Raw genomic sequence first — 22,983 nt, forward strand, 5'->3', positions numbered from 1 at the left:
GCTTCTTTTTGAAAAATAAAATTGCAATTTTCCCACAGGATTTCTCCATTGCTTACTAGTCTTCTTTGGAGGTTTATTAACTTTGGAATACCTTCAATAATTTAGTTATGTCACTTTCAGTAGTAATTGAATGAATGCAAACCAAAACAAAAATTTGAAAGCTACAAAATTGGCAAAGCTTAAAGCAATGATGTTATATTGGCAACTATGGGAGAAATCAAGAACTTCTTTGCTGGCGGGAGTAGAAATAGATACAACTTTTTGGTACAGCAGGTTAGCACTGAGATTCAAAGGTCTTAAAAAAGTTCATTATACAAATCTAGCGATTCTACTTCTAAAAATGTATCCTCAAGAGGACGAGATGGCAGAAGGATAAATATACAGAATAAGCAATTATAATTGTGAAGTCCTAGAAACAATCTCAATGTCTAATGAAAATGCCAATAAATCCATATAAAAGGCTTCTATGCAGCTAGCAAAAATAATTTTGTGGGCGAGTATTTCTGAATGGAAGTGCTATGCTACTTAGTAAATATAGCAAATTATAATACCCTGTTTACTGTATAATTATAATTTTATGCCAGAAATGTAGAGACAAATGGAAAATACTAATTGCTTATTTCTGGTTAGGCTATCACTAGTGGCTTTTCTTCTTTTTTTAGTATTTTTATAATTTCCATGATTCCTCCAATAAGGATGTATTATTTTGGAGGAAAGTACACTTTATGAAAATTAAAGTTTGTCAGAAATTAAAATTTATTAATTTTTAAATAGGCTGTTCATTACATTGATTTTGGGGAATGCAATTAACACTCCTCATAATAATAAGAAGAAGCAGGAGGAGGAAGAAGCAGCAAGCCTTACTAAAAATATAAGCAGTTATTAATATTATGTATAAATATTATATAACTATACTTAATATCTATTTGTAATCCATTTATTTATCTATTGGTTAGATATGATGCTTTAATGCTTAATAGTTTGTAAAGGGCCTTTCTAGGGATGATTTTATTGAGATAAGCAGGTGTAAAAGGTATTTTTCCATTTTATGGAAGAAAAAAGAGAGGCTAGAAAACTTAAAAAACTGGTTCAAAGTTTCCAAACTTATCAGCCCCCTGACATCTCTACCTTGGTGGCTGTCTCTATGTTGCCCAGTCTGGTTTGCTTTATGAATCTGTGTTCATGAACACGAGGAAGCAGGCAAGATATCTGAGTCTGCCATTTGTATGCTAGAACTTCAGAACACATCATTTAAAAAAAAAATTTATTTTTACAGACAGCATTTTGATCCACTGTACAGAAATGGGGTACAACTTTTCATTTCTATGGTTGTGCACGATGTAGATTCACACCACTTGTGTAATCATACATGTACACAGGGTAATACTATCTGTCTCAGTCTACTATCTTTCCTTCTCCCACCTTCTCCTGTCCCATTTTCCTCTACACCATCCAAAGTTTCTCCATTCTTCTCTTACCCACCCCCCACCACCCCCACCACGTTATTTATTATCGTCCATCAATATTCGGCCTTTGGTTTTTTGGGCTTGGTTTATTTCACTTAGTATGATATCCTCCAACTCCATCCATTTATCAGCAAAGGCCATAATTTTATTCTTCTTTATGGCTGAGTAGTATTCCATTACTAAATACCACAGTTCTTTATCCATTCTTCAATTGAAGGGCATCTAAGTTGGTTCCACAATCTAGCTATTGTGAATTGAGCAGCTATGAACACTGATGTGGCTGTATCACTGTTGTATGCTGATTTTAAGTCCTTTGGGTATAAGCCGAGGAGTGGAATAGCTGGGTCAAATAGTGGGTCCATTCCAAGTTTTTTCAGGAATCTCCATACTGCTTTCCAGAGTGGCTGCACCAATTTGCAACTCCACCAGCAATGAATGAGTGTGACTTTCTGCCCACAACCACCAACATTTATTGCTGTGTTCTTGATAATAGCCATTCTAACTGGAGTTAGATGAAATCTTAGGGTGGTTTTAATTTGCATTTCTCTAATTACTAGAGATGATGAGCACTTTTTCATATATTTGTTGATCACCTGTATATCTTAGAACTGGCTTTTTTGAGGTAGAATGTGGAGTAGGACAGTGGTTCTCTTTGGTTGCAGTTAACTAAAGCCGGGTGTGGTGGGGCACGCCTGCAATCTCCGAGGCTTGGGAGGTTGAGGCAGGAGGATTGCAAATTCAAAGCCAGCCTCAGCAACTTAGTGAGGCCCTGGAGCAACTTAGCAAGACCCTGTCTCAAAATAAAACATAAAAAAGGACTGGGGATGTTGCTCCGTGTGGTTAAGTGTCCCTGGGTTCAATCCCTGGTACACCCTTCCCCCCAAAAAAATACTAGCTAGAGGGTCACCTGCTGTTCTGCGAACTTCACTTCTGCAGTTTGTAGCCTAGACTTCCACTTTTAAGCCTTTGCTCTCCTCTGAATTGGGAGAAGGTCTCTGGACATCGCAGCTTGGGTCAGTTAATTAATGCACATGAAGAAACACAGTCTTCCTTTGCTTTGGGTCAGCGTGCTCAAGGAAGAGCAGTCAGATAGCAGTAGCAGGGTCAGACTGATGGAATTCCAAGGGCAAGTTTAAAGTCAGGGCCAGTGGGCTTAGGGTCCTCTCATCAGCGGTATTTCCCCACCGGGGGATTTTCATTTTAGAGATAAAGTCCAAATTTTGGCATGCATTAGCATCCCTGGAGGGCTCCTCTGTACTCCACCCACCGCTCCACCCCAGCAGAGTTTCTGTGAGTCAAGTAGGTCCAGGGTGGAGCCTGAAAATGTCCCTTTCTGACAAGTTTGCAGGTGAAATAGGTAGATCAGGTGATGCTGTTGGTCCTGGGACCACAGGTGGAGGGCAGTAGTTTCAGGGGGTCTTTCTCCTACAGAGGAGGAGAAACAGTGTTGGGCATGTAAGGATGAATAGGCAGTTGTAATCGCAGAACAATGCAGCAAGCAGCGTTGAAACGTGTAATCGGAGGAGCTTGTGAGTCTTGGGGGATCCACGAACACTGTACCGAAGTAATATTCAGAGGGAGGCTCCAAGCAGAGCAACCAGGACGAGCCAATACAAAGAACTTGTAAATGCGGTACGCTTAGCATTAGGTTCTAAGCAGCTACCTATGGATTGCTTAATATTACCTGTGTGTTTGCTGAATATTTTTAGCAATATATCTTTCACCCAGAACAGTTGATCTGCTTCTCTTCACACAACAGCACCATCTCTTTTCACTCTGTTTTCGTCTGAATTTGCCTTTTCTGGAAGGCAGAAGAAAAATTATGAGCATACATGGCCTTGATCTCAAACATGGAATGATTAATTACAATCTTTAATATGCATTACACATCCCTGTGAAACTAACATATGTCTACATGCTACCCAAATACCTAATTGAAAAGTTGAGCAAATTCACTCATTTACACCATGTAATTGAAAAAAAAAAGTCTTTAATTTTCAAAATTCTTTCCTTTTTTAATGCTGAGTTTAGTCAAATTGAGACAAAACAGTGCCATTTAAAAAAAAATTTTTTTTTTTTAAAATTCCAAGTCACTGATGGTTTTAGGATGAAAATTGCCAATAGGTAAAATATATTATTGTGATGTGCATTCTGAAGCAATTTCAGAAAAAATTTCCTTATATAGCCAATTTATATTGCTCCCCATGGGTATGATATTCATACTTTTTAATAATTAAATATGCAGTAACCTATCTCTTAAATGTTCCAACTTACGTATCTGATTGAAAAAACTGATTTTGGTTGGTTTCTGGTTTAGTCAACTGATTGAAAGATAGGATGGCTTTCTTAGGAACAACACCAGGTGGAAGTCAGAGATTTTGGCACTGCTGGGAAGACGGTGAATTTCCTGCCAATAAAACCCAATATGAGTAATTCAATCTGTTCTACCTGGCTAATGAGTTTATGTGCACATTTTAAAATATGGGATTCAGGGACTGTATACTTTATTCTGAATACTCTGAGGACCCCACTTGTGAAGTATTTCCATAGCTTAGTTAGAATCGATTTTATAATTGCAAAATGGGGTTTGTAAAAGGTAGGGTATTGTCATCTGTGAAAATCACGAGGTAATTACTTTTTTAAACAAAGAGTGTATGTGATATGACATTTAATGTCCATTTCAACACTAAGATTTTTTTTTTACAATATGATTAATAAAGCATTTTAAATGTACAGATTTGTTTTAAAAAACCTAGTGATGTCAGGCTTGGTGGCACCCATCTGCAATCCCAGTGACTCTGGAGGCTGAGGCAGGAGGATCGAGAATTCAAAACCAGCCTCAGCAACTTAGCAAAGCCCTAAGCAACTTAGTAGATCCTGTCAGTGGTTAGGCACCTCTGGGTTCAATCCCTGGTATTGTATCTACCATATAATACAGTATTGTACTGCAAAATTGTAATGCAGTATTCTATCTACCCTATTGTTTAATGCCATGAATGACACATGGTAGGTGTTTCATATGTTGGCGATTGATACAGGACTTGATTTTTCTTCATACTTGCTTATGATGCTGATATTGCTGATGAAAATGAAAATTTCATTGATGTTCCTTAGGAACAAAGAACTGAATCCCTCATTCAAACAATTTGGAAAGTAAACTACTTGGTCACATTGGATTCACATATTTCAGGCCCTGAAGTGATTTTCTTTCTGAACTCTTTCTACAATTGTTTCAGTTCTTTTTGTGAAAAGGTTTCAGCCAAATAAGCCTTCTCTGTCCTTTCCAGAAGTTTCCCTTTGGAAGTGAGTGGCTCTCCATGCTTGACATAGCAGGCCTGTGTGAATTTAATGAGTGAGGAGACAGCAGGCAGGTTAACTCATTGGTTTTTGTTTCCTTTAATATTTTTTTTAGTTGTAGTTTTATATATTTATTTTTATGTGGTGCTAAAGATCAAACCCAGCGCCTCACACACACTAGGTGAACGCTCTACTGCTGAGCCATAACTCCAGCCCGCCTGTTGACTTTTGACATGACTCCTCTCTTCAAATTGAATTCCATGTTTTCTCTTGTCTCCAAAGAGAAGAAGACATCTGCTGATTCTCGCCTACAAAATTGTGTCATTGAGCCAGGCACCGTGCTGCACATCTGTAATCCCAGCAACTCAGGAGGGGAGGCTTAGGCTGGAAGATCCCAAGTTTGAGGCCAGACTGGGCAACTTAGTAAGATCCTGTCTCAAAATAAAAATGAAAGGGGCTGGAATTGGTGGTGTTCTCTGTGGCCGAGCACCTCTGGGTTCAGTCTCTAGTATCACAAGGTGTGTATGTGTATGGGAGAAATCCCAGCATTCTGAGATTTGAGGGAAATCTCTCAAACAATAGAAAATCTGTGGTGTCCGGACTGACTCAGCTAGGTATCATCCTGCCATCTGTGGGGAATGTTCCAGAACTGGAAATCATCTCACCAAAGGCCTCGATAGCATCTCTCATCAAAGATGTGAAAGATCTATGATAGTTACATAGTTTCAAAGGGTCGCGAGGAATGTCATTTGACACGATAAGTGATTCCTGTTAATGGGTCAGTCTTTGGCTGACATTTACTCTACTCAAACTCCCAAGGTTATCTTCTCACTGTAAATTTGGCACAGGGGCAACTTCCAACCATATACACACATGAAATAACTTCTGGGTTTTACAACAAGACCAAGGACTTTCCATGTTTTTTATTGGTGCATTATAATCATGCGTAATAGTGGGATTTGTTGTCACATATTCGTACAACTCATAGTGTTACTTACTGACGACCCTGAGAGAAGGGAAAGGAGACAGAAAAGGAGGAGGAGGAGGAAAGAAAGAGAGAGCAAGGGAAAGAGGAAGGGTAAGAAGGGCACCCAACTGAATGTCATCTTGTATTTCAGATCAATCATTATTTCTATGGAAAACCACTTAAAATAACAAGTCATCTTGTCCGGAAGATATGAATGAGGCTTACCATCTGACTGTCATTTCCTTTCATCTTAACAGTAGTGGCATTAAAATTCAGTTAACAAAGTAGTTACCCATATATATTTACCATCAAACCAAATATTGCACCCAATTTGTTGAAAGTGTTTATCACCTAATGAATTTATTAAAGTTATATTTAATAAAAAATTTTGATGAATATTTATTAATTTTCAATTAAAAATTTTTATTAAATGTTTATTTTTGATTGGTACTTTCTATATATGCATAAAGGTAAAATTCCCTTAGGGACACTTATATAGGTATATGACATGATTTTGCTAAATTCTCTCCATATCTCTTCCCCTTTCCCTTCCTTCCTCCCTCTCTCACTTTCTCCTTCTTCCACTCCACTGATCTTCTCTATACCCTTATGGTATCCTATCCCCTCCCCCACTGCTTTCTTTCCCTTACTTTTCTCTAGCTTCTACATGTGAAAGGAAACATTGGATCCTTGATTTTCTCTGAGTCTGGCTTATTTCACTTAGCACGATGTACTCCATTTCTGTCCAGTTACTGTCAGATGCCATTATTTCATTCATTACGGCTGTTGTGTATATATACATATTTTCTTGATCCACTTACCTATTGATTGGTGTCTGGGTTGATTTCATAATTTGGCTATTGCAAACTGTGCTGCTATAAACATGCTGATTTTAGATAAGTCCTGGGGAGTGGGATAGCTGGGTCATATGGTGGTTCCATCCCTATGTTTTTGAGGAATCTCCATACTGCTTTCCAGAGTGGTTGTACTAGTCTGCAGTCCCACCAACTGTATACAAATGTACCTTTTCCTTCACAACCTTGCCAGCATGTTATTGCTTGTATTCCTGATGATTGCCGTTCTTACTGGAGTGAGATGAAATCTTAGTGTAGTTTTGATTTGCATTTCCCTGATTGCTGGAGATGTTCAACATTTTTTCATGTATTTGTTGGCTATTTGTGTTTCTTCTTTTGAGCAATTTATGTTTAGCTCTTTTGCCCATTTATTGATTGGGTTATTTGTTTTCTTGGCATTGATTTGTGTTCTTTATATATTCTGGATATGAATCCCTTGTCAGAGGAGTAGCTGGCAAAGATTTTTTTTTACCTCATTCTGTAGGTTCTCTCTTCACACTAATGATTTCCTTTGCAGAAGCTTTTTAATTCAATGGCAGTCCACTTATTGATTCTTTTTTTTTTTTTTTTTTTTTTTTTTTTGCGGTACTGGGGATTGAACTTTAGGGGTCTCATTGGAGAGGTTGCTTATACCAGTCTGACAGAGTGTTGACCTATGTTTTCTTTTAGCAGTTATAAGGTTTCTCCTCTAATTCTCAGGTCTTTGATTCATTTCGATTTGACTTTTGTGCAGGATGAGAGATAGGGATCTAGTTTCATTCTCCTACTTATGGATATAGTTTTCCCAGCATCATTTATTAAAAGGGCCAATAGATTGTTTCCTTAATAAGATGAAACACTCAAATATATAGCAAATCACAAGCAGGACTTATTGATCAAATAATGTAAAACAAAATTGTAGCTATAACCACTTAGAATTTGCTAATTGTCCACAGTCTATAAAATGATCAACCATCTCTTTTTTTTTAATGGAAGATAGACACAATGCCTTTATTTTGCTGATTTATTTTTAATGTGGTGCTGAGAATTGAACCCAGTGCCCCACACAGGCTAGGCAAGCTTTCCACCATTGAGTCACAATCCCAACCCCAATCAACATCTCTTGACATTTAAAGAGATTCAAAGGGTTTATTTGCGTGGTGCTGTGGTACAAAGGTTTTCTGAATAGGTAGTCATCTTCATGCAATATTTTTTTCTGTCTTAGAAATGAATTGGCAAAAGCAGACTGTTTTGGTGAGTCACGTGGAATTCTCCAAACTTGACTGGAGTGGGAAACTTGTTCCCACAGTGCTGTTCCTTACATTTCCTATTTGCTTCATGCTTAGTTGTTTTCTTGTCTTCCTAATACTCTTGAAGTAAGACAACTGGCTACTCCTATCTTGGGGGACAATGTGAAATCAGAGGTTATGTCACAAGCCATTTGCAGTGGTCAGGTCTGTGTAAAGTGTGTTAATGTTATTTGAAGTTAGGAACCAGTGTTTTAATTTGTTCTTTTGGGATTAAAAAGAGCATTGGTTTCCATGGTCAAGAACAAATAGCCATACAATTCACAAAGCCCTCAAAAGAAACATTTTAAATGAAGAGTCAATTGTCCTAGAAACGTTTGGCATTTCTCTTGAATGTACTGAAGAGACATATCCTTCCACCTTTATAATCTAAATCCATGAAAATATTGCATAAATTACATATTATAAATCAACTACAACCCAAATATCTCCAGGGAAGGACTTGGCAGAGAGGACATTTGTCTTGGTCTTTCTGTACTTACGTGACACTTTGAGTATATTCTGTTCTCAATCCTTGTTGTGACCTAATCTGCTGAAATAGTGAGATTCCTGTATCAATGTGAACTGATAAAACATAAAACCAAGATGAAAGAAAATAGGTTTGAAAAACAAAAATTTAATAGAGTGGATGTATCAGTAGTTCTCAGACTTTTGGATGTCAGGACCCTTGACCTTCTTAAAAATTATGAAGACTCTCAAAGTACTTTGGTTTGTGTGTGTTTTTATCTATGATATTTATTCCATTAGAAATAAAAAATGGGAAACTTTAAAAATGTTTATTTTATTTATTTATGTTTTTGGCACTGGGCATTGAACTCAGGGGTGATTGACCACTGAGTCACATCCCAGCCGTTTTTATTTTTATTTTGTTACAGAGTCTTGCTACGTTGATTAAGCTAAGAACACTAAGTTTTTGAGACTGGCCTCAAACTTGTGATCCTTCTGCCTCAGCCTCCCCAGTCACTAGGATTACAGGTGTGCACCACCACACCCTGAAGAAAATGCTTATTTTAAAATTTATTTAAATGTCACCACAATAAATCCATTACATGTTAACAGAACTAACATTTTAAAGGGAAAATTGATAGTATTTCCCCAAGTGAAACAAGTAAGTGAGAAGAGTGGTCTCCGTTTACGATTTCAACACATCTCTTTACTCTCTGGATTAAGAGAGAATGGCAGGATTCTCATGCATGAGTTCCATCTGCTCACACTTACAAGTATTTGGAAAAAAGAAGACCTCTGACCCGGCCCCCCCCAAAAAAGATTTCAGGGATCTCCCAGAACTTGTCAGACCACTCTTCTAGAATGATTGACCTATTTAATAGCAGAATTACAGCTATGGACTCTGTTAAGCAAACCCTCAAAACTTGATCTACTTGTCCACAGGTTTGTATGACCTCCACAGGAAAATAGAATTTTGTACAATTATGTGATTCTCCTGGACAGCCTCTGGGAAGTTTTATTTTGTTTTTCATTGCATTCATTTCACAGGTTAATTTTGCTAACTGCATGTTATCCAGTTAAAGGGACAGTACGATCCTTCAAAGCTGTTACCAACTGCACTTTTTAAAAAAATTGTGTTGGCACCCTGCAATCTCCAGAAATATTTGTTAGTCTGCCATTTAAAGAAATGGCAAAACTATGTTGGCTCCCCAGGGTTTTCCTCCCCTGTAAGACTGACTCCTCTGCCATGATGAAATAGTCCTGATCTGGTCCACTCTAGTGTCACCTAGATAGAGGGACAGATACCAACAAGTGGGTTGGTAAGTAGATGAATCTGGTTATGTGATTAGCATAGTGGATTCCTGGAGGTAACTATTCTGGTTAAATAGGGAGTTTTTTTTTTTTAAATGTATTTTTTTTTATTGTAAACAAATGGGATACATGTTGTTTCTCTGTACATGGCGTAAAGGCATACCATTTGTGTAATCATAAATTTACATAGAGTAATGTTGTTTGATTCATTCAAATAGGGAGTTTTATGAAGATACTTTTCAGAATTCTGTTATTGCCTCCAACCCTTTTTTATATTTTATTTAGAGATAGGGTCTCATTAAGTTGCCCAGGTTGACCTTGAACTTTCCATCCTCCTGCCTCAGCCTCCTGAGCTGCTGGAATTACAGGCACACACCCCTCTGCCCAGTCAGGCTGGAGATCTTACAGTGATTTCTTTCAACATTCACTGATACAAATTGCCTCCAATTTTAATTTGCCTATTTCTAGACTTCTTTAAAAAAGTTTTTTTTTTTTTTTTTAATTGATGGTGGACACAGAACCTTTATTATATTTTAGGTACTGAGGATTGAACCCAGGGCCCCATGCATGCTAGGTGAGCGCTCTACCATTGAGCCACAACCCCAGCCCCAATTTCTAGACTTCTGATAGAAAAATCTTAGAGAATGTACACGTTCACACTTTTCAGTGTTGGAAATGCTAAACAATTCAGAAAATGTAAAAGCATAAAAGAAAATACAAATATTGGTCTGCATATGTCACATTTTCTATATCCATTTTCCTTTACCTCTGCTATTATGAACTAAGTTCAATTTTGGATGGCTGACATAAACAGTGACAATCTAGCTTTTGAATTCATAGAGTTGAATCTTGGGTATTCAATCCATATTTGTTGAACAAATGAATGCGCTAATGAATTAATCAGATGTAAATTGAGGTTTTCTTTTTTATTGTTTATTTATTTTTTTAATTTTTAAAGACTACATTTTGATTCATTGTACACAAATGTGGTACATCATTTCGTTTCTATGGTTGTACATAATATAGATTCATACGATTGTGTAATCATACATGTAGATAGGGTAATGATGTCTGTCTCATTCCATGATTTTTAATAACCCCCCTCCCTCTCATTTCCTTCTACATAATATAAAGTTGCTCCTAAATTGAGGTTTTCTTATCCTACAGAGACTGGGATGGTGGAAATACAATGGATCCATAACTGTTATGGGGGATTTTGTGTTCGACCTATCCTTTTAAATCAGAAAATATCATTTAGTGCAGATTCTATGGACAGCTATTTCTTTTTCTGAATGTTTCATATTGGCGATTTCTTTGTCTTTCAACTGACAAAAGTTATCGCGTGGATTTCCACTGACTATGTATCAAGTGCCAGGCTTTGCTTTAGAGCTCTCAGCGTCAACAGGAGGCCAAATCCAGTCCCTGATGATACTTGGGGTCTCAACATGGCGATGGGCTATAAAGAAGATGGGCATAAAGGCACTCTGGGAAAAGAGAAGAGACCGTGCTTGTCTTTACCTGGAAGGTCAAGGAAGGCTTTCTTGAGGAGAAACTGAGAACTGAGTCTTGACTGGGTGGAGTTCTGCTGGCAGTATGGATAGATCTGCAGGTAATCCAGACTCAGAGTGAGCAATGCATGTGGACCATCAATCAGAAGAACTTCATGGTAAGTGACAGAAACTCAGCATGATCTGGTTTAAAGCAAAAAATGACACAAACTTGGGAAGTCTGGTTTCGAGAAGAATCTTTTTTTTTTTTTTTGGCAGTGGTGGACATTGAACTCAGGACCTTGTGTCTATGAGTCAAACACTCTACCAACTGAGCTATCTCACCAGCCCAGAAACAACTTTATTTTGGGTCTCCTATATGGTCATCAGCTGGTTCTTCCTCTTTTTGGCTCTGCTTGTACTTAGAGCTGCCTCATTCCTACTGAAGATAGGTTTTGGGTTTATAATAGGGAAGAAAGCCATCAATAGTCCCTGTTCATCTCTCTCCACCTCTGAGCCCTGGAGACTTCAGTTTAAACAATCTCAGGAAGAGACTCCTGCTGTCATGGTCCATTTTTGTGGAGGGGGCGTGGGGTATCTGGGAAGTCACTTGACCAAAGTTAAATTGGAGTGGAGAAGGAGGAGTTCCCTAGGAAATAACCAGATAGTGGGTTGTTAAAAACACAAAAAGAATAGTTGTCCACAAGAGTAGGTGAATTGGAATCAATTGCCATGAATTTGACCAAAATCAGGACTGATTTTCTCCCCAAAGTTCATTTAGGTATTTACCCTAAGAAGTTTTATACCTTTCCCAGTTTTTTTTTTTTTTAATGGAATTTTGTCTTATTTCAGGAAATACAACCCTTTCAAAGAAGGCAACAGCTAAAGGCTTTCTTTAGAACTTGTACTCCCATCCTTTTTTGAAACAAGGTGTCACCATGTTGCCTAGGCTGGCCTTGAACTCCTAGGCTCAAGCGATTCTTCTGTCTCAGCCTCCCAAGTAGCTGAGACGACAGGTGTGTGGGGCGATGTCTGGCTAGATCTTTTTTATATCTTGAACTTTTTTTTTTTTTTTTCCCGGCAAAGGTTTGGTCAAGAAAAGATCCAAAAGAAATGACAGGAGGGCAGAAGAGGTGAAAGGAGAGGGTGGTATATATTAGTTCCTTGGTGGTGGTGACAAGAAGGGTCTGTGAACCTTTGATGACTGGGGACTTGTTTCACCAAAAATCCTAAAACGTGTGTCATTAATTACCCAAGTAGTGGGGATGGAGGAAGAGAGAGAGAGAGAGAGAGAGAGAGAGAGAGAGAGAGAGAGAGAGAGAGAGAGAGAGAGAGAGAGAAGCAGGCTAGGCTGGATTCAGCGAAAGAGGAAGTTAATAATCACTGGGAATTTGAAAAGATGGAGATGACTATTTTACAGATGGCATCTCAGAATGTGGTACTGGTTAGAAGATGGTTGAGGCAAGGGCCAGTCTTAGCTGGTGGCTAAACTTCCTTCCAAGTGGTGGTTCTGGTGAACCCTGTGCCTTTGCACTTGCTGAGTGGCATGTGAGTTTAGAGGCTGAAGATTCCACACTCCTCAGCTTCTCATCTAGATGAACACTGAACAAAAGTTAACAGAATATGGTTTAGGTCAGCAGATGATTGACCTTTCTGGGGTACTCACATGGCTTATGCAAACGTGCACTTCTTGTCTAGGGGCAGTTCCTTTTTGGCTGCCATTATTCAACTATCAGAACCAAGGCAATGGCTGTGACTCCCTTATTTACTGGGCACCATTCCTTTGGTAAATTCTGGGAAACAAATTGGGTCTACCCTATCAGGCATTTTCATTAAAAGTTACTGAAAGTATTCTTTGACTTGTGACTTCGGAAAACAACAGAAGTAATTACTTGCAAAGAATAAAAACAACGCAAAGGAGTAACTGTTAATTTAGGTGTATAAACACAACTAATTACATGTGACTTTTGCAAGCATGGTCTTGTTTAACTGCTGATCCTTTCTCCCTAGGTGGCACTGCTCATAGATGCCTGGTCAGAATTGCAGTCTTCCTGCTTTCCTGAAATCCTTGCAGATTGGTGGCGTTCCCTTCTTGGGTGCCCCCTGGTCCTTGTGCCTCGTTCTCAAGTGTCATACCTTCTCTAACTCACCCTGAATTTAGGTTAATTGGGGTGGAATAAAGTTTTGCCATCTTCTTCCCAGGTTCTCACCCATTATTGCTACTCCTGCTGCTTGCTGTGCATTCCAAGGCGTGGAGTTTGTGTTACCCTATATTTGACTTTGATTTTCTTTGGCTCATTTCTTGTTTTGAATTATTGTGCTGTTTTCCAGGTTGCATTTTCTTTCGGGTGACCTATGATAATGACTGTTCTTAGACTCTTTAGAAACTACTAAGTCAGTGGCTTGTCAACCTTTCTTGACCGCAACCCACAGAAAGAAATTCATTTTATGTTGTGCCCAGCACGCACACACATATATATGGGACACAGAAGTTACTTGGAATAATAACATGCTTATCGCAAAACAGATTTGAACTTTCTACTCTATTCTATTCTAATTTTTCCATTCCATTCCATTGTGTTCCATTCTATTCCTATAAACAAATTGATTTCTCAATTCACTTATAAGTAGAGATCCACAGTTTGAAAAATACTACTGTAAGACTAGTCCCTTTGCAAGGTGCTTAAAGGATAGAATTATCTCTAGTCTTCTAAAAACACATCTGGTCTTCTAAAAACACATCTCATCCAGCCCAAGGATGAATGACAAGGCTAGGTGACATCATTTCCTCTTGGTAGGCTCACAATACCTGTGATCTCAGTGAGTCAACTGACTGTTCTAATCACCAGACTGGATGCAACTATTTATATATTCATTTGGAGAAAATTATTAAATTTATCAGAGAAACTATTGGGAAGACAGTATTCACAGATAACTAGGACTCAACAGGTTATTTCCCTTATAATTTTTCTCCTGGCCATTAAACCCCTGGGTTCCCTTTTATAGTCAAATGCAATTTTTTCAATGTTATTCTGATAATATACATCTCATTATCATTAAAATTTAGTGTGTCTGATGTTTACAAAATTATTATTAAAATTGACAAAAATCTGATTCCAAGTGGGTCATCAGCAAATCATTCCCTGTCTTCTTTGCCTCTGCCCAGATTTTTAAGTCTGAGAAATTCTTGGAAGTTTGTGTGCTTTTCTTCTTCAGCTTTTTCATACTTGTCAAAGGTCAATGTTATCAGCTGTTGAGCTTCATTTTATCAAAGGCGATTAGAGACACATTCCAGACCTCTCTTGACAGAACTGCCATTGCTCACCCAAAGTGCATTCCCCCTTTTCCGTAGTAAAGGAATCTGATTTTGTTCAGAGTAGCAAGGGAATAGCAAGGAGCCGGCTCCCTTGTCTCAGGATTGGTGACATAGTTCTAGCCAATGAGAACTGAACTGAGGGTTTCTGGCTTGGCTTTTGCTTTTTGAAAACAGGAACAGCTGCTACCTGGATATTCAGCAACCATCTTACAACCACCAGGTAGCAAATGTGGGGATGAACATCGACTAGCTTAAGGTCACTGAGCAGACTTATAGAAAGTGTCTGGATTCCACTTGGCAAAACAGAGCAGCAACACCAGGGATGGCTAGTCCACTGGAGATTTCTGGTTATATGAGGAAAACATTAAGCCCCTAACTCTTGATGTTAAAATTTTCCTTGACCTGAAATCAAACACATACACAACTGATTCCCCTTCCAATTTTTGAATTCCTGTATCTGTCTTATTCTTTGATGGAACTTTGATAACTACAAATTACCACGATGATCACTCCAAGTGTCACTAATTAGAGTCAAAGCTATTTTAGAGTAATTACAAATGAAAGTGCATTGATGTTATTCCATACAACATCCAAGTGTGAGAAGCTCCTTCCCCAAACTCTCCCAACAAGTGTTTTGAGAATTACCCTCCTGTCATTTTTCCCACATGGTCCCAGGATTTCGTGTCCATGACTGTGTAGACAGCAGTGCTGATATAGAGGATGCCCTGGCCCAGGAATGACAGTTTAGCTCTTTAACGGCTCATTATAGATTGGCGCCTTACCTTAGAGTCTAGATCAGTATTGCAATGTCCTGAATCTGAGAAGACAAGCTAGAACTTTTCTAGAATCCAGGTTGTCTTGATTTGGAGGTTCCTTCTGATTGTTTTCAGGATAAGGAGAACCATTTTGACAATAGCTTTCCCTAGAACATGTAAGAAGCTGTTTCTGTTTGGGAGGAATAAAAACCATTTCAATGAGTGCAAATGTAAGGGTTCCATAGTCAGAACTTTATTTCTTCTATTTGTACTTTGGGATCTCTCAGTCAAAAGAGAATTTTCTAGAAAATTATGCCTCTCTCTTTTTTTTTTTAACCCCTCAAATGTATTTGTTTTTTGTGCATAAGAATAACACAAGTTAGATAGTCTAACAGTGCTAACCTATAGAAAAATAATGAGACTCATGTGTAATTTAAATTTTCTAATAATCACATTAAAAATGTGAAGTGAAGCAGGTGAAGTTAATTTTAATAATACATTTTATTTAAAACAACATAGTCCACATAATTTTAACACACAATGTAAAAACTATTAATTTTTTTTGATACAAAATCTGGCGTACATTTTATACTTACAGCATACCTTACTTTGATTAACCACATTTCAAATGTTCAAAATAGCCACAGATGGCCAGTGGCTGCCTTGCTGGGTAGCGCTTAACTTTCCTTCCCTATGTCTTCTCCACGGGTTGTCACCGTTCCACTCTCGTCCTGGCTGTTTCTGCTCTCCTCACCCACTCCTGCCCTGGGCTACACTCAAAGGACTGAGTCCTCTTTATCTAGAACTGGTTCCACCCACTCCTGCCCTGGGCTACACTCAAAGGACTGAGTCCTCTTTATCTAGAACTGTTCTCCCCGCAACAGCAAGACATTCTGAAAGTCTACATAGATGACCCTTCTCCTATATTACCTCCATTTTTTTGTTTATTATCTATGCCAGAGAGAGATTACAACTATGGAACCAACCTAGGTGCCCTTTAAATGGATATAAAGAAAATGTGATATATATACATGTGATATATAATATATATATATTCCATCATATATAGATATAATATATATTCCATCATATATAGGTATAATATATATTCCATCATATATATATATCATCATATATATATATCATCATATATATATTTGATGGAATACTACTCAGCTTTAAAGAAGAATGATATTATGGCATTTGCTGGTAAATGGATGAGTTGGAGAATATCATGCTAAGCAAAATAAGCCAAACCCAAATAACCAAAGGCTGAATGTTTTCTCTGAAACGTGGAAGCTAAATCACATTAAGAAGTGGGGGATAGGGTAGGAAGGATAGTAGAGAGAAAGAGACATTATTACCTCAGGTACCTATATGACTGCATGACTGATGTGATCCTACAGTATGTACAATCAGAAAAATGAGGAATGACACTCCATTTATGTATGATTTATCAAAGTGCATAAATGCATTCTAATGTCATGTACGACTAACTGGAACAAATGAAAAATTAATTAAAATAAAAAAGAATGAGAGGTGCTATGAACCAGAGGCGGAAAAAGTCCCATTGGCCAAAATCAGGAAGGGACACAAAGGTGTTATGAGTATATGCCACACTTATAAGTGCAAGAGAAAATGAAGAAAATCAAGATGCCTATAAAGTGACAGTTACACAGTTGATGAGCATGTTATTTCTCCCCAAAGATATTCTAGCTAAAGTGAAAGCAGAGACCGAGCGTGTTGGAGAGTTCCTGACTTGTGAAGACAATCGATGTACCCTTGAACTCCCTGTGGCTTGGTATTCTTCTATGACGAATTGTCATATAAAACGAACAGGAAAGGAACCTGTTCCTGTAACACTATCTTCATTTTCCTTGCAGTATAGTTAATTAAGATCGTGCCTATTAGTCTTTCTGAAATTAGTGAGATGTGTCTTCACCCCTTGGCTTATGGAAAAGCAAACCACTTTACCCTTTAAAAATAAGTCAAATAATTTTGGAGCACATCCCAATGACTATCATATTTATTTATTTTTTAAATTTTTATTTTTACAGACTGCATTTTGATTCATTGTAATTTTTTGAGAGTGAATATTTGAAGTCACAGGAAAGAGGAGATGTTTGAAAGACAGGTAAAATCCATCGCCTGTTAAATGCTACATATACAAGGCAGAAACAGTTACCTTTTTAAAACATTTTCCTCCAGTTTGCATCATATGAAAACTTGAAAGAAACTCAAAGCACTTTACACGTAAGTTATAGCTTATACTTTAGTGGGCCCGAGATCCACTTGGGGCATAAATGTGACAAATGTCTCTTGCAGAAGAAATGCAGTGCTGTCAAATCCTTATGAAGTCTCCAATTCATTTCAAGGGCTGAGGACTGGAGGAGGGACTCCACTGGGGGAGTTGGGGGAGACTCCTCCTTCCAGAAGCAGAGGCTTACAGAACAGGATGAGCAGAGATTGGAGAAGAAAGACTGCAGTTTTAACTGTAGCTCCCGCTTTCTCTAGCTGTATGGCTAGGGGCAAGTCCTTCAACCCCCTTCTCTTAAAACGGAAAGATGAGTAACTTTCTACTCACCCAAAGGCCGAGGGTGGAACTTCAGGGGATAGAGACCACCTTTTCTTTATATTTCCAGTGTCCCTCACATGAACTTGAATAGCAAGGGCCTGGCAGGTACTTACTGAATGAGTATATGTACCAAAATGATGTATGTGAAATTACTCATAAACTGCGTAACATTATACTGTTGCAAAACATTGTTCCTATTTTTAGTTTTTATTTTTTTAAAAGTTGCTCTTTTTAGCTATACCTGGCAGTAGAGTACATGTTAACATATTATACACACGTGGAGTATAACTCATTCTAATTAGGATCCCATTCTCGTGGTTGTACGTGATGTGGAGTTACACTGGTCGTGTATTCATATATGAACACAGGAAAGATATGCCTGATTCAGTCTACTGTTTTGCAAAACTTTTTTTTTAATTCTTTTTAAATTTATTTTTATTGTAAACAAATGGGATACATATTGTTTCTGTTTGTACATGGAGTAACAGCATACCATTTGCATATTCATAAATTTACATAGAGTAATGATGTTTGATTCATTAAAACTTTTTTTTATGCTGTCTATCACTAAGGTTATTCTTCTGCCAAGAGTTTACAACTCCAGTGTTTTTTTTTTTTTTTTTTTTAATATTTTTTTCTCTTAAGAACACATCTTGAAGGGAGGAATAGGGAGAAAAAATGGTTTTGAAGTTGGGGTTATTTTATTACCTAAGCCTCTGATAGCAACAGTATGGAGAGTGATTTGGGGGTAAAGAATATGGTTTGTGGTCATATTTCATTGAGTGAGGAGAAAGGGTTTTCATTTCAGTGTATGCGTGCTTTTATTTAAAAACTACACGAGAAAGAGACTTATTGGAAGAAATGCCTTTTTATTACACTTACGTAACAACCAATCTAGTAACCCAACTTAAGCTGGCAATATGGCCTATTAGAAGTCCTTGGGGGACCCACATTAATGAGCAGATAAGAGTGATTTGTTGTTAGCACATTCATTGTTTCCATTCTACACTGGACATCAGTCATTTGGTCCATTTTTCAAAGACCCATTTGAATTGTCTGAACCTATGAACTTCCTGAAAGTCTAGCCACCAAACTCCATTAGGAAAGTCAATGACTGCTCAAGTAAAGGACATTTATTTTATTCCCTACATCAGTGCAAGAGTCTCCCCAAACCAAGGCTGGCAGTTGGTTGTATTTCCCTCCCAGAGGCCATAAACAAGAAAATTCATCCCGTCCTGAGATAATGTTTCTAATTGGTTAAAAATCACTTTGGAATTTGTTTGTCTTATTAGTACAGAGACCAGAGTAGGGCTTTATTAAGAAAAATGTGTTAAAAATAAAAAAAGGTAACTATGTGAGGAGATGACTATATCCATTGGCTCGACCGTGATCATCATTTCACCAAGTATATGTGTATCAAAACATCACATTGTATGCATGGAATATATACGATTCAATTGTCAAATCATACCTTATAGAGCTGGGGTAAAAAAGAATAAGAAAAAAAAGGAAGAAAAAATGTGTTAGAATTCAGATAGGAACCTGGGTGAAATGTGCCTTTGCCTAGCAAACCCTGCATGGATCAGCAAATCTACAATGTGAACGTGAAGACAGGCTTGTTTCCCGTACTAAAAGCACCATGAACGTGAACCCAGAGAGTGAGGAGCAATGGGCAGACTAACTGTGAATCTCTCCATTTGTCGGTTGAAACAGGCTTCCCCTAAGGACTGGTAGCAGACGTCATCCCAGCTTAGTCTGATTGCCTTATGAACTTGAAATAAAACAAGAATGCACTTCAAAAAATTACTCATAGAAGATATCCATGATTTATGATTATTTCTTGATATACTACAGAATTTGTCCAAATGAAAGCTTTATTGCTATGTTTTAAATGCAAGATGCTGGAGAGAGAGGTCAGAGATAAAGACTCTTTCTCCCTTCCTCTATCTCTGTTTTTTTTTTTTTTTTTTTTTTTTTTTCTCCTTAGAAGAGGCAGGGTCTCACTATGTTTCCAAGCCTGACCCTGAACTTCTGGACTCCAGCCATCACCCCATCTCATCCTCCTGGGTATTTGGGTCTTCAAATGCACACCGCTATGGGTGCGTACCACTGTACCTGGCAAGAAGACCAGCCTAAGGTATCGGTGTATGTAGATCTACTCTACACAGATTGCCAACATGGGCTTCTCGTTGTGTAGGCAGAAGAGCAACAGTTGCGAGTTCATGGCTATCTTCTGCCTGCTGGTGATTTATTTGCGCAATGGGTGATGGTTACCATCTATTGAGTGTACAGCAGGTATCACTCTCTCCCTAAATATGGCATTAACCATTTAAGGCAGCAGTAATCATTACCATTTTGCAGATGAAGGGAGACTTGGAAGGTCATTCACTGTCCAAAATCAGCATCTGGCAAATGATGGAATTCATGAATGTTAATTTCAAGACTTTAGTAATATTCTGCAGAGACATCACAGAGGTAGGGTTCATTCTTTCCTTGAACTTAAGTTTGGTAGATATGATTCAGATGTAACCCACAGTTCTTCATCTCCTCACCCTCATTTTGAAATGATCTTCAGTTCAACTTGAAACCAATTCTGTGTTTACTGCAGTATTCAGAGCATGAAAAAATACCTGGCCCATGTTGCACAAAAAATCCTTGTAATTGGGTATTTTGCACCCCCCTCTCTTTTTCTGGTAGTGGTTGAGGCTTGCTGGAAAGAATGTGGGTTGGAGACTGCCAGGAACGTGTATCAAAATTTAAAGTAAACTTTTTCCATTATTTTAAATAATCCATGGCATTTCCTGAGGAAGGCCCGCTTAAGAAAAGGGCAAATTGAAAATATCATTAGGAAAGTGTTGATAGTAAGCAAAAGAATATATTCATGAAATGAGTAAGGCTGTGTGTTTTCCCATTTGGCGATAGACAAAAATCAGTATTTAGGCTTCTCATTTAGAATTCACTGAAATGAAAACATAATCCAAGTTAATTACTGTTCCCTAAGGTATCTGGTTGCACAATGTTTTATAAAATTAAAACCTATTAAGCGCCCATGAAAAAAAAAAAAACTTACTTTAGATGCAAAACACTTAAAAAAAAGAAAAAAAAAATGGAGAAAGGAAAAGAAAATAATTGAAACCTAGTTAGCACCTTGAATTCTCGTCATTGTACCTGAATAACTGGGGTCAATTGATCTGATGAGAGTTGGGGGCTATTAGAAAATTTCTCGGGAATAATTTCCACCAAGCGTTTGAAGAGAATATGAGGACCCAAAGGACAAGGCTCTGGGGGGCGAGCTCAGTGTTGATCTGTCGATGCACTCGGGAAGTGCCACCCAATGGAGACACGGTTGTAACGTCAATCTGATCAGACAAGGCTTCTTCCAAGTCTTCTTATTTCAGAGTTATTCCTTTGAAGAAGGAAACTATGGATTATAGATATATTATATATTAGCGTTAGGTTAACCATCCTAACAAGAATGACTTCATAACCCTGGGGAAGCCAAACATTAGTTCAGCTTTTCTGAACAATGTGTGTGTCTGCACCAATCTTTCTCCTTTTAGTGTTCTAAGTCAAGATGTACTCACAGAAGATGGAACTGGGATTTGGATGAGTATGTCCCATCTAGGCTTTGTCTGAATATTCAGAAGTTGCCTACTTAACCTAGTCAAGCACCAACTCAACTCAGTGCCAGAAAGATCAGTGCCAAGGAACAGGGCTGAATTTTTCCTACATCCAATTGAATGTGCTGGCATTTTGAGGATGTGGTTTTAGGTAGCAGATAGTAGGTGAGTTCAAAAGCCTCATTTGAGCTTTAGTTTTGCACATGGCTTGCTGGCTTTGTGATGATGGCTAAGTCAGTCTCTCTAATTCCAGTCTCCTCTTTGTAGATGCTTGGGACCGAACAAGCTCTAGGGTCATTTCCAAACTCTAACATGTGATGGCTGTAGCTTGCAGAAAAAATTGGGAAGGTTGCTAAGATACATGGTGGCCCATAAAACAAATTGAAAAATAAAAGACATGAAAGCTACAAAATTCTCTAAATGACCTCCTTTGGGACTAATATTATTTGTATATTTTTACTTGTAGGAGTGTGACAAGAGAAGGAGCCATTTGTTGACTGAAGAAACAAAGACTTGGGTATATGTTTTTGCCCAGAATTCGTAATGATGAGGAATTTTTACTTACATGGACTTTATATATGTGTGAACTTAATAAGATCTAAACACTGAATCCCTGCAACTGTTCTACAGCTCTAGCATATTCTGTGGTAACGAAGCAGAGGTGTCTCTGTGGTCATCATCATGGCATTTGAAGACTACCACTGTCCCTCTTTCCAAGACACAGAGAGGGGAGGTCCAAAGCTGTATAACCAGAATGGAACTCTGGCTTTTGTTTTCACCTATTGCTAACTTAGTCTTCCCATCGACTCCTGCGCCACATCTTAAATGTGTATACTGATGTTCAATTATTTGGTTGTGGGATTAAATGAAACAATTACCATAAGAAACCATAAAAAAAATCGCATGGAAGATGGCCATCATACTTTAGTTCTTACCTCCACCTCTTCCCTTGGAATTCTTTCTCTCACAACTTCCGACTTTTCACCAACTTTCAGGGAGATACTGTGTTCTGGTTAACAATTTGGTTTGTGATCTCTGGATAGTGCATACTATGCACACTTCCCTTCAAAAAATGCTTTTCAGGGCTGGGGTTGTGACTCAGTGGTAGAATGCTTGCCTAGCATGTGTGAGGCACTGGGTTCGATTCTCAGCACCACATACAAATAAATAAATAAAATAAAGATCCATCAACACCTAAAAAATACTTTAAAAAAATGCTTTTCACATTCTTCTCTGTGAATCTCAGAGGGTATATATGGTTGAAACCGTTCTAGAAAGACTTCTCTGGTTTGCATCCTCTGTGATGCACTTGATCCAGTACTTGCAGATTTTGTCACTTTGATTTGATTAAACATCACTTTGCAATGTTTCCCAAGAACTTTTTTTTAACTCCGTGTGTTCTGTATTCCTGACTACTTTGCAAGAAAAAGCTCTGCTTGTTGTAGGCAGGTTAAATAGGGAATGTTGAATTAGTTCAGGGCACTTTAACTGATAGGAATATATACATTAGAGTGCACACAAGGGGACCTGTTAACATCGTGAGGGGATGGGGAATGATTTCCATATAAGAAACAGTTGAAGAGATGGGGTCGTTTTATCTTG

General features: G+C 38.0%; 1 long non-coding RNA gene across 1 annotated transcript; it reads left to right on the top strand.

Annotated features, from left to right (window-relative positions):
- Nucleotides 1-17,241: 17,241 nt before the first annotated feature.
- LOC306642458 lies at nt 17,242-22,009 on the top strand. The gene is made up of 3 exons (XR_013758537.1): nt 17,242-17,320; nt 19,749-19,898; nt 21,848-22,009. It is a non-coding gene; the product is annotated as an uncharacterized lncRNA (long non-coding RNA).
- Nucleotides 22,010-22,983: the final 974 nt, after the last annotated feature.

Source organism: Sciurus vulgaris, assembly GCF_902686455.1.
Source record: "Sciurus vulgaris genome assembly, chromosome: 12".
NCBI lineage: Eukaryota > Metazoa > Chordata > Mammalia > Rodentia > Sciuridae > Sciurus > Sciurus vulgaris.